Raw genomic sequence first — 12,863 nt, 5'->3', positions numbered from 1 at the left:
GACTTATCCTATCGACCCTCAATTCCCTCCTTTGAGATCCAGGGCAGGTATTACCTGTGCTAAATATCTTTGTGAATATTAAAGAGCCTAATATGTATAAAGTATGCAGCAAAGAGCCTGGCACATATTAGGCTCCCAAAAGAGCTAGCGTATTCCTCCGTTCTGTATTCAGGTTGGTTTCATCCTACTCCAATTGCTTCAGGCACAAGAGTGATTCATTAATAGTTTACTTGCTTGCAAAAAAGACTCCATATATATCTTTTACCTGAAGCCAATCTTACTGATCTTCCTTCTGCCTTTTAAGTCCAGACATCTGAGGAACTCTATACCTTAGAAGAGGATATTTTTATTACCAATTGGGAAATCTGATACTTTTAAAGTACATAGAATGAATATATGCATTTAAAATAATTCTTCAAACTTGCCCCAAAACTAATGTGAACCATAAATTAAAATCTGCATCCTTCTTGGTAACCTCTCCCACATGTCTAAAATCATGGAGCAGCCAACATGCCTACAGACCTGATCCCAAAGCTCTACCTGCTGCTGACACTTACTAATACTCCATTTGGGAAAGCTGTAAATATTTCATCATTGTAGGTTTTTGCAAACACTGATATTTTATGTCTCCAGCAATCTCCAGCTTCTAAATATTTCATCTTCTTGGGTAGCATGCAATATCTGAAGTGAGGTTCTGTTGCCAAATTTCCAAATCTTAAAAACCTAAAGGTCTTGAAGTTAATACTGAATAGTGTTAAGATAGGTATTTTAAAATTTCCTCTGTAGACACAGATGTAGAGAACAAACGTATGGACACCAAGGGGGAAAGCGGGGGCAGGGTGGGGGGGCAGTGGTGGTGGGATGAATTGGGAGATTGGGATTGACATGTATACACTAATCTGTGTAAAACTGATGACTAATAAGAACCTGCTGTATAAAAAAATAAAATAAAATTCAAAAAAAAAACTTTCCTTGGGCTTCCCTGGTGGCACAGTGGTTGAGGATCTGCCTGCCAATGCAGGGGACAGGGGTTCGAGCCCTGGTCTGGGAAGATCCCACATGCCGCGGAGCAACTAGGCCCATAAGCTACAATTACTGAGCCTGCACGTCTGGAGCCTGTGCTCCACAACGAGAGGCCGCGATAGTGAGAGGCCCGCGCACCGCGATGAAGAGTGGCCCCCGCTTGCCGCAACTAGAGAAAGCCCTCGCACAGGAACGAAGACCCAACACAGCCATAAATAAATAAATAAATAGATAGATAGATAGATAGATAGATAAATAAATAAATAAATAAATAAAAGATTCATATCATCTAAAAATGGCATAGTTTCTCCCCAGGTTCAGTTAATAGTGAATTATACATAAATGAAAGGAAAATACAGATCTGGCACACACAAAAAAAAAAAACAAAAAAAAAAACAAACTTTCCTCTGTAGATTTGTTGTTGTCATTGTTCTCTTTTAATGAAACTGAAAAACAGCAGAAATGTTGATCAATGGAAGGATTTACCCCCAAATTTCGAAAACAAATGTACACATTTGCCTAAATTTTGCATAGAATTGTAAAGCACCAATCCATTTGGAATTGCTTTTAAGAGCTGAGAACGAAGAAATAGCTCTATAATTCATTCAAAGGCAAAACTACCCTGCCAGAGTACATGCCATGAATGGTGTCCCCTTCTATTTTTAATGCACAGAGGGAAAGACATCTCCAAGTACTTCTCAGCACCAGTGGAAAATGGCCTTTCCTTCTTTCTAAGACAAAGGCAGGAAAGTAGAGTGACCAGAGCACTAGAATCAAGTTAGAGACTGACCATAAGAGAAAAAGAAGATGGGACCTGAGATAGACATGACTCAGAATCCCTGTCGTGATATGACTACAGGCAGCCGCCAAGAGTCTGGAAGGACTGGCACTAGAAATATTATCTATTTGCCGTCTCAGGATTGAATGATCTTTAATTATTTTGTCTATGGATCTAGGTTATACTCCCCAGAGGGAAAAAAGAGAAATATTCCAAGTATTCAACTGGATAGACGAATAACTGCTAAGAGCTACCAACTCAGTAGAGATAGTAAAAATTGTGACTAGTTGAAATGAGCATCTGACCTTCACCAGGGAAAGGCCTCATCAGGCACTATGATTCCACTGAGTTTCTGTTCTTCAAACGCACTACTCTTTCATTTCCCAAATGTACCATGCTGCCACCAACTGCAGGGCCTTTGCACATGCTGCTACCTTTAGGGGGAAAATCTTTTCCTCACTCCCTGCCTTCTACTAATTTCCCTAATAACATTGCTGGTCATCATCAGATCTCAGACCAGTCAACTCCATAGAGTCACCTTCCCTGAATCTCCTCAAGATACAAAATCACTTTGTGAGAGTGCAAATCTCAGGTGCAATTTAACATTTGTTTTTGATTTTGAAAATGAATACCTGCCTCCCTTCTAGACTCTGGGCCCTACAACAGCAGAGGCACATCTGGTTTTTGCTCATCATCATATCTTCAAGACCATGCATAACACTTGGCACTTGGGTGCTAAATAAATATTTGTTGAAGAACTACATCAGTGAATAAAATGTCACACATATTTTTCAACACTTATTGTTTCCAGGGTTCTAGCAAGGCATATTGTTATAGACTTACTGTTTTGTTTTGTTTTTTTTTAATTTAGTAGGGTGGGAACACGTAAGTTTTTCACTAGTTCCCAACTGTGCCCCTTGGATTTTTAAGAGGTCCTTACCTGAATAATTACCGTAATAATTTCTGTTACTATTTTCCACAAGACAGTATGGCAGGAGAAGGTACCAAGGATGTGGTCACAAGACAAGCCAGAAGTTCCTCATGTGGTAAGGACTAAGAGGCTCCACATAGGACAGCATGACCCAGATATAACCCCTACTGATGCCCACTTTTAGATTTATTGCTTCCTGTTAAGGTATTTTGTCTGAAGGCTTTTATTTTTAATGCAAATACTCTCAGGAATGGTGCCGCTGTCACTAACACTTAGGCAAGAATTAAGTTATCAGCGTACATTTGCTGATACTAGATATTTGTAAGGAGGCAGGTGATAACTAGGGCCCTTCAACAGTGGAATGGGCTGCTTGAGGAAAGAATAAGGTGCCCATTGCTGTGGATATTCCAATAAAGCTGGCTGTCTACTTGTGAAGAATGCAGTGGAGGGGATTACCGCACTGTGTGCAAAAATGGAGGGGCGGCCCAAAGATTTCTTCTGACTCTGAGATGCTATGAGCTTCTGGCACCCTGTTTCTGATGAACTGGAAAGGAATGTCTTTCAAATGCAGACGAAAGGTGCAGGGGGAAAGGCACTGTCTGATACAAGTCTGGAAAATGACATGTGCTAGCTAAATGACTTTGGTAAAAACTTAACTTTTCTAAGCCTGCTTCCATTTCTTAATAATGGTTTTTGAAAGATTTTGAAATAATCAAAGAGAACAGAAGCTGCAAAATTCTACATAAACTATGTAGCACTATGCACACGGGTTTTTGGGGGGTTTTTTTTGCTACTATTCTATCAAGAAAAACTCCTACATCTTCATTGCTATATGATTTCCATGTGTTGAAAGGAAAATTTCAGGACAAGTTGCATCAGGGAAAGGACACTGTTATTCCTCTCTATCCCAGTGTCCTAAAAAGCAGAAACAGGATTGAATCATCCGAGGATGGTGTGCCTGAAGACAAGAACATTGAGATGAGTTATGAAAGACAAACTAAGCTAGAGTAGGGTGGGAGTGAACTAAATAGTGTAAGAAACCAGCATATGCTAAGGTCCCAAAACCTACCCCCATCCTCCACTAACACTCTAGTGTTATTGACAGAGATGAGCTGAAACCCCACAGGTTTTCCAAGACCTCTCCATCTGGAAAGAGAAGAATGTATAAGAATATGTATTGTCTTGGTCAGGCCATGATGCATGAAACCTATAAGCTTGCTAAGAAAACAACAACAAATAACATTTAAGCAAGTGTCCAAAGATGGTATCGTTCCCTTCTTGAATACTTATCTTCACTGGCTTAGAAACTTGCTCCAAAGGTTACCTTTTGTCAGGCACGTCAGGTAAAATTCACTATTCCCAATATTCATCTAAATGTAATCTCTCCTATGTTTGCTGACCCTCTGTTACAAAGAAAAAGAAAGAGGAGGAGGAGGAGGAGGGTAGAAGAACAGGAGGAGAAGGAAAAAGAAGGAGAAAAGGGGGTAAAAAGTAAAGAGCCTCTGGTATTTTCCCCTTCTTCATCCCTTCATCTTCTTCTCTCATGAGTGTTTTATCCTTATTTCCTTCCTTTATTAATTCCCATCCAAATCCTTTCTGTTATTCTCTCTACAACTCTCATCTCCTTTTTAACTACCTCCTCTGAATCCTTAAAATTTATGCAGAATTTTTCTTTACGTCCAACATCAACTAAATCATAGCCTTCCACTTTTGCTTCCTCTAGCGTATTTGTGCTTTCACCCTCAGTAAATCATGTCTGCATATTAGAATAAACAGAGGTGCTGTAAAAATTGCAGATGTTTGAGCCTTACTTCCAGAGATGAGGATTTAATTGGCCTGGGGTGTGTTCCCTTCGTAAATATTTATTAAAAGCTTCCCAAGTGATTCACGTGCACTAAGAGCTAAAAACCACTGCAAGACTGAGTGATTCCAGAGCAAGGTTTTTATCATATGTATCTGTGTTTTTCTGATCCTTGTACATAATATGGTCTCAATAAATGCTCACTGAATTAAACAAAAGTCCAGCCTATTTTGTTCCCTGATTCCACATTTCATGGGGCTCTCATTTCCTTTTCCAGAATTGTTTTGGAGAATATGGAGCACAACATTCCATCAAGAAAGTGTAAACTCTTTTCCCTAATGAACTTTATCCTTCCACTAGCCTCATTCAACTTTTATCAACAACAGTTCTATAAACATCAGCCTGAAAGCACATGGAAGCATATTTCCCAAGGCTACTAAGCCATTCCTTCTCCTTCACCCCAACAGAACAACAGATATGCTGACCTGCAATACAGGCCACATAAGGTTAGGGATTCTAAGAGAGGAACAAATTCCACATATTCAAACTGAACAGTTAATTATCCCAGAATAAAGTAATCACCTGAACTGTACTTACTCTAGAAATCTTAAAAGTATCATTCTGTTACAGAAAAGGTTTTGGGACACTAATAATCATAATCAGGCAGGAAAGTCCTTCAATTCATGGTCCAACCAAAAATGTCTTAATGTTATAGAATTCGGCATGGCTTATGTAGCATCTAGAATCATTTGCTACATTGAATATGGTACTATGTTCTGCTGATTTTTCCTTTTTTACCTCAAGGCATGTGAGAAATTTCATGCAAAGGGAGGACAGGGCTCAACAAAGCCATCAACAGAGGAAAGTACAAACAACTAAATTATCAAATTTATCGGCATTAAGTTGTTCATGAATTTTATTTTATTCCTTTTAATGTCTGTAGCATATATGTATAATGATGTACTTTTGTCTATTCCTTATATTGGTAATACGTTTTGTCTTTCTTTGTCTTTCTAAGGGTTTATTATTTCAATAATATTTTCAAAGAGGCTGTGTTAATTTTCTCTATTGTTTTCTATTATGCATTTCTGCTGTCATCTGTAGTATTTCCTTTCTTCTTTTTTGTTACTTTTAAGATTTTATCATTAGTTTGCACCATTTTGATTAAAATGGGCATTGGTGTGATTTTCTTTGTGTTTACATTGCTTAGGGCTTGTTGGATCTTCGATTTGTGCATTTATATTTTTCATGAAGACTGAAAATTTTTAACCATTATTTCTTTAATTTTTCCACATATTCCTTCCCTCCACCCCCACGCTCTTTCTGGGCTTCTTCTAGGACTCCAATTATACATATGTTTTACTACTTGATATTGTCCGATAGTCCACAGAGATTCTTTATTTTTTTTCCTATGTCAGTTTAAGTAGTTTCTATTCCCTTCTCTTCAAGGTCACTGATATATATTTTTTCTGCAGTTTATAATTTACTTATAAGTTTATCTGATGAATTTTTTCAGATTTTTTTTTTAATCTAAAATTTTCACTTTTTTCTCTTTTATAATTTCCATTTTTTCCATTGCAATCCTTTATCTGTTCCCTCCCCACGCTCACTTATTCCTTTAAGTCCTTGAATATATTTATAAGGGTTGTTTTATGTCCTGGTCAGCTAATTCTACCATCTTTGTCATTTCTGCATGTTCTTATACTTGACTGATTTTTCTCTTGACTATGGGTCAGATGTTCCCTGTTTCATTGCATGTCTAGAAATGTTTTATTTAATCCTAGATATTTTAGAAGCTGTATTTTTTTGCCTTAAAGAGGGAGTTTTTACCTGCAGACTGTTAATTTAATTGTGTGTCAGTTTGATCATTTTGAGACTTATTTATAAGTTTTGTTAGGGTTGGACTAAAGTATAGCTCTAATCCTTAGATGTGGCCTTTCTGAAGTGTCAATTATCTGAGGTAATCAATAAAGTCTATGGTGGGTAGAACTCAAGTGTCTCCAAATCATATGTAAACTCTAGAATCTTGCAGCTGCCTGGTAATTGCTTTTTGTATGGACTTTCAGAGTCTTACCCTGTGCATGCATATTTTGGTATTCAGCTAAAGAATTAAATAGGAATCTTGTGCAATAATCTGGAGTTTTTTCTGCACAGTTGTCTCTTCTCTAATACTCTGCCGCCAAATTCCAGTCCCCCACAGTATCTCCAAACCTTCCTTAGCTCAGCCAGATACCTCTGCTCTTCTTGGTCTCTAGCTCCAAGCGCTATGACAAGAATGTGCCTCTGAACAGAATGCTGCAACAGCCATGAGGCTCACCTCACTTGTTTCCCTTATTTGGGGATCATGGTTCTGTTCTGTCACTTGTACAATACCTGCAAGTATTTTTTTCATATATTTAATCTAGTTTTATAGTTGTTTATGACAGTAGGGCTAGACCATTTGAACCTACTGTGTCACACCACAATTAGAAGTCCTCTCCCTCCCATGAACATTTTATAAATCAAATGAACCAATAAAGCTTTAAGAAGATAGCAAATTGTTCCCATTTTCACAAATGTGCTAGATCCTGGCATTGGTAGTTAAGAACCCAAACTTCCAACTTACTTGGTTAATGAGACTTTTGGATGGAGTAAATGTAGCACTTAACAGTTATGTGAATTTTTACAAGTCGTTTAACATATCCAAACTTTCATTCACTCACCTTTAAAATGAAGACAGAAATAACTACTACCTCATAGTTCTTGTGAGGTTTAGAAATAATGTTTATAAAACGTATAGCACAGTGTTTGACACATGATAAGCACTCATCCAATGCATATCATTATTCTGAAGTCAAACATTAAAATCTTCAGTGCAGGGATATTTTTAAAATATTTCATTATTATAAAAATGGGATATATATATACAGTAAAAAGAATCAAAGTAATATAAAAAGTTATGCAAAAAGACATATCTGCCGGCCACCCCAGAGCTCCAATCTTACTTCTGAGGGATAAAATTATTAGCAGTTTCACATGTGTTCTTCCAACAATTTGCCACATTTCTCTACTTTGCCTTTATTCATTCAGTGATATACAGTAAGTCCCCTACATACAAGCGAGCTTCATTCCAAGAGTGTGTCTGTAAGTCCAATTTGTTCATAAGTCCAACAAGTTAGCCTAGGTACCCAGCTAACACAATCGGCTATATAGTACTGTACTATAATAGGTTTATAACACTTTTCACACAAATAATACATAAAAAACAAACACAAAAAATAAAGAAAACTTTTTTAATCTTACAGTACAGTACCTTGAAAAGTACAGTAGTGCAGTACAACAGCTGGCATACAGGGGCTGGCATCAGGTGAACAGGCAAGAAGAGTTACTGACTGGAGGAGGGAGAGGAGGTGGGAGATGGTAGAGCTGAAGGATCATCAGCAGTAGGAGACGGAGGGCGAGCTGCAATTTCACTCACGCCTGACATTGATGGCACAGGTTCTGGTTCCTTGCTGGATTCAATTCTATCTACCCTCTTGAAAAAATGATCCAGTGATGTCTGGGTAGTAGCTCTTTTTTTCTTGTCACAGGTGACATGGTAACACTGGATTGCATTCTGAACAGCTGCTGCAACCTTCATGTGCCATTCTATGTTCGGGTCCTGTGCCTCAAAAACTAACAGTGCCTCCTCAAATAAAGAAAATTCCCTTGCCATTTCCTGTGCTGAGAATCTCTTCAGTTCTTCAGTTACTTCTTCTTCCTCTTGTCTCTCTTCGTCCTTTCTCTGGGCCTCCAATTCCATCAGGTCTTCATTAGTAAGCTCCTTGTGTTCCAAGCAAGTTCCATCATTATCACTTGGTGCTTCTTAGCAGTACCAGCTACATCACCACTGCTTTTACACTTGCTTCCAGACATCCTGGGCTTGAAATAAAGATACTGTACTACTGTACTCTATACAGTACTATACAGTAAAGTACACAAAAGCACAACCACTTGTAGACGATGCATGCATGTGACAATGTATGCCAGACACATGAACTAACTTATGTGATTGGACACGCGAACCACGTTCGCATCTTTGAAAGTTTGCAACATGAAGGTTCGTATGTAGGGGACTTGCTGTTTTAGGTTGGTCAAAAACTTTGTTCCAGTTTTCCCATAACATCTTACAGAAAAACACGAACGAACTCCTTGGCCAACCAATATATTCCATTCTGTTCTTTTTGACACATACAAATAGACCTCATTCTTTAATAGCTGCATCATGTTCCTTTGTATACATACAACATAATTTATGTAAACGTTCCCTATTGACAGGATCAAGGTTATTTTCTGATATTTGCTTTTTTAAATAAAGCTCTAATAATCATTATTGTACATATAGCTTTGTGTATGTGTGAACATTACTAGGTAAATTTCTAAAACTAAGATTGCCAGATTAAAAAGTTATGTACAGTTTTACCTGTTGGTCAATACAGCTGTTTTTTTCCCAAAGAGTTTCTCAATTCACACGCCCACAAACAGTGCTTATTTCCCCACACTCTTTCCAACACTATATATTATCAAACTTTCATTTCTGTCTCATTTGATATTTGAACCACAGAATCTTCATATTTTAATTTGCATTTCTTGGTATGATTAAAACAGAACATTTTCATTTGTTTATGAGTTACTTACATTTCTTTCTGTCTAAACTGCCTATTCGTCTCGCGCTCTCCGATTGCCAGCGATGGCGGGTGTGGGCCCCATGCTCCAGCGCCATCCAATTTCAGGGCTAGTTGATTCGGCAGCCGCGTGGCTGACAGGGTCTTGGTGCTCCAGCCTGGTGTCAGGCCTGAGCCTCTGAGGTGGGAGAGCCGAGATCAAAACACTGGACCACCAGAGACCTCCCAGTCCCACATAATACCAATCAGCGAGAGCTCTCCCAGAGATCTCCATCTCAATGATAAGACTCAGCTCCATCCACCGGCCAGCAAACTCCAGTGCTGGACACTCCATGCCAAACAACTAGCAAGACAGGAACACAACCCCACCCATTAGCAGACAGGCTGCCTAAAATCATACTAAGTTCAAAGAAACCCCAAAACACAACAACGGACACGACCCTGCCCACAAGAAAGAAAAGATCCAGCCCCATGCACCAGAACACAGGCACCAGTCCCCTCCACCAGGAAGCCTACACAAGTCACTGAACCAACCTCACCCACTGGGGGCAGACACCAAAAAAAACGGGAACTACGAACCCACAGCCTGTGAAAAGGAGACCCCAAACACAGTAAGTAAAACAAAATGAGAAGACAGAGAAACATGCAGTAGATGAAGGAACAAGGTAAAAACCCACGAGATCAAACAAATGAGAGGGAAATAGGCAGTCTACCTGAAAAAGAATTCAGAGTAATGATAGTAAAGATGATCCAAAATCTTGGAAATAGAATGGAAAAAAATACAAGCAATGTTTAACAAGGACCTAGAAGAACTAAAGAGCAAACAAACAATGATGAACAACACAATAAATAAAATTAAAAATTCTCTAGAAGGAATCAATAGCAGAATAACTGAGGAAGAAGAACAGATAAGTGACCTGGAAGATAAAATAGTGGAAATAACTACCATAGAGAAAAATAAAGAAAAAAGAATGAAAAGAATTAAGGACGGTCTCAGAGACCTCTGGGACATTAAACGCACCAACATTCAAATTTTAGGGGTCCCAGAAGAAGAGAAAAAGAAAGGGACTGAAAAATATTTGAAGATATTATAGTTGAAAACTTCCCTAACATGGGAAAGGAAATAGTCAATCATGTCCAGGAAGTGCAGAGAGTCCTATACAGTATAAATCCAAGGAGAAACACACCAAGACACATATTAATCAAACTATCAAATATTAAATACAAAGAAAACATATTAAAAGCAACAAGGGAAAAGCAACAAATAACATACAAGGGAACCCCCATAAGGTTAACAGCTGATCTTTCAGCAGAAACTCTGCAAGCCAGAAGGGAGTGGCAAAACATATTTAAAATGATGAAAGGGAAAAACCTACAACCAACATTACATTACCCAGCAAGGATCTCATTCAGATTGGACGGAGAAATTAAAATCTTTACAAACAAGCAAAAGCTAAGAGAATTCAGCACCACTAAACCAGCTTTACAACACATGCTAAAGGAACTTCTCTAGGCAGGAAACACAAGAGAAGGAAAAGACCTACAATAACAAACGTAAAACAATAAAAAAATGGTAATAGGAACACACATATTGATAATTACCTTAAATGTAAATGGATTAAATGTTACAAACAAAAGACATAGACTGGCTGAATGGATACAAAAACAAGATCCTTATATATGCTGTCTACAAGAGACCCACTTCAGACCTAGGGACACATCAGACTGAAAGTGAGGGGATGGGAAAAGATATTCCATGCAAATGGAAATCAAAAGAAAGCTGGAGTAGCAATTCTCATATCAGACAAAAAAGACTTTAAAAGAAAGACTATTACAAGAGACAAAGAAGGACACTACATAATGATCAAGGGATCAATCTAAGAAGATATAACAATTGTAAATATTTATTCACCCAACATAGGAGTACCTCAATACATAAGGCAAATACTAAGAACCATAAAAGGGGAAACTGACAGAAACACAATACTAGTAGGGGACTTTAACACCCCACTTTCACCAATGGACAGATCATCCAAAATGAAAATAAATAAGGAAACACAAGCTTTAAATGACACATTAGACCACATGGACTTAATTGATATTTATAGGACAGTCCATCCAAAAACAACAGAATACACTTTCTTCTCAAGTGCTCATGGAACATTCTCCAGGATAGATCATATCTTGGGTCACAAATCAAGCCTTGGTAAATTCAAGAAAATTGAAATCATATCAAGCATCTTTCCAACCACAATGTTATGAGACTAGATATCAATTACAGGAAAAAAAACTGTAAAAAATAAAAACACATGGAGGCTAAACAATACGCTACTAAATAACCAAGAAATCACTGAAGAAATCAAAGAGGAAATCCAAAAATACCTAGAAGCAAATGACAATGAAAACACGATGACCCAAAACCTATGGGATGCAGCAAAAGCAGTTCTAAGAGGGAAGATTATAGCAATACAATCCTACCTCAAGAAACATCTCAAATAAACAACCTAACCTTACACATAAAGCAATTAGAGAAGGAAGAACAAAAAAAACCCAAAGTTAGCAGAAAGAAATCATAAAGATCAGATAAGAAATAAAGGAAAAAGAAATGAAGAAAACGAGAGCAAAGATCAATAACACTAAAAGCTGGTTCTTTGAGAAGATAAACAAAATTGAGAAACCATTAGCCAGACACAGCAGGAAAAAAAAAGGGAGAAGACTCAAATCAACAAAAATAGAAATGAAAAAGGAGAAGTAACAACTGACACTGCAGAAATACAAAGGATCATGAGAGATTACTACAAGCAACTCTATGCCAAAAAAATGGACAACCTGGAAGAAATGGACAAATTCTTAGAAAAGCACAACCTTCTGAGACTGAACCAGGAAGAAATACAAAATACGAACAGACCAATCACAAGCACCAAAATTGAAACTGTGATTAAAAATCTTCCAACGCTCAAAAGCCCAGGACCAGATGGCTTCACAGGCAAATTCTATCAAATATTTTGAGAAGAGCTAACACCTTTCCTTCTTCCAAAATATAGCAGAGGGAGGAACACTCCAAACTCATTCTATGAGGCCACAATCACCCTGGTACCAAAACCAGACAAAGATGTCACAAAAAAAGAAAATTACAGGCCAATATCACAGATGAACATAGAGGCAAAAATCCTCAACAAAATACTAGCAAACAGAATCCAACAGCATCATCAATTGGGGTTTCTCCCAGGAATGTAAGGATTCTTCAATATATGCAAATCAATCAATGTGATACACCATATTAACAAACTAAAGGATAAACACCATATGATAATCTCAATAGATGGAGAAAAAGCTTTTGACAAAAGTCAACATCCATTTATGATAGAAACTCTCCAGAAGTACGCATAGAGGAAACTTACCTCAACATAATAAAGGCCATATATGACAAACCCACAGCCAACATCATTCTCAATGGTGAAAAACTGAAACCATTTCTACTGAGATCAAGAACAAGACAAGGTTTCCCACTCTCACCACTATTATTCAACATAGTTTTGGAAGCTTTAGCCACAGAAATCAGAGAAGAAAAAGAAATAAGAGGAATCCAAATCAGAAAAGAAGAAGTAAAGCTGTCACTATTTGCAGATGATATGATACTTTACATAGAGAATACTAAAGATGCTATCAGAAAAGTACTAGATGTAT

The sequence above is a fragment of the Balaenoptera musculus genome, chromosome 8, assembly GCF_009873245.2.
Source record: "Balaenoptera musculus isolate JJ_BM4_2016_0621 chromosome 8, mBalMus1.pri.v3, whole genome shotgun sequence".
NCBI lineage: Eukaryota > Metazoa > Chordata > Mammalia > Artiodactyla > Balaenopteridae > Balaenoptera > Balaenoptera musculus.
The sequence above is the reverse complement of the archived record's forward strand: the minus strand, read 5'-3'. Positions refer to the sequence as shown.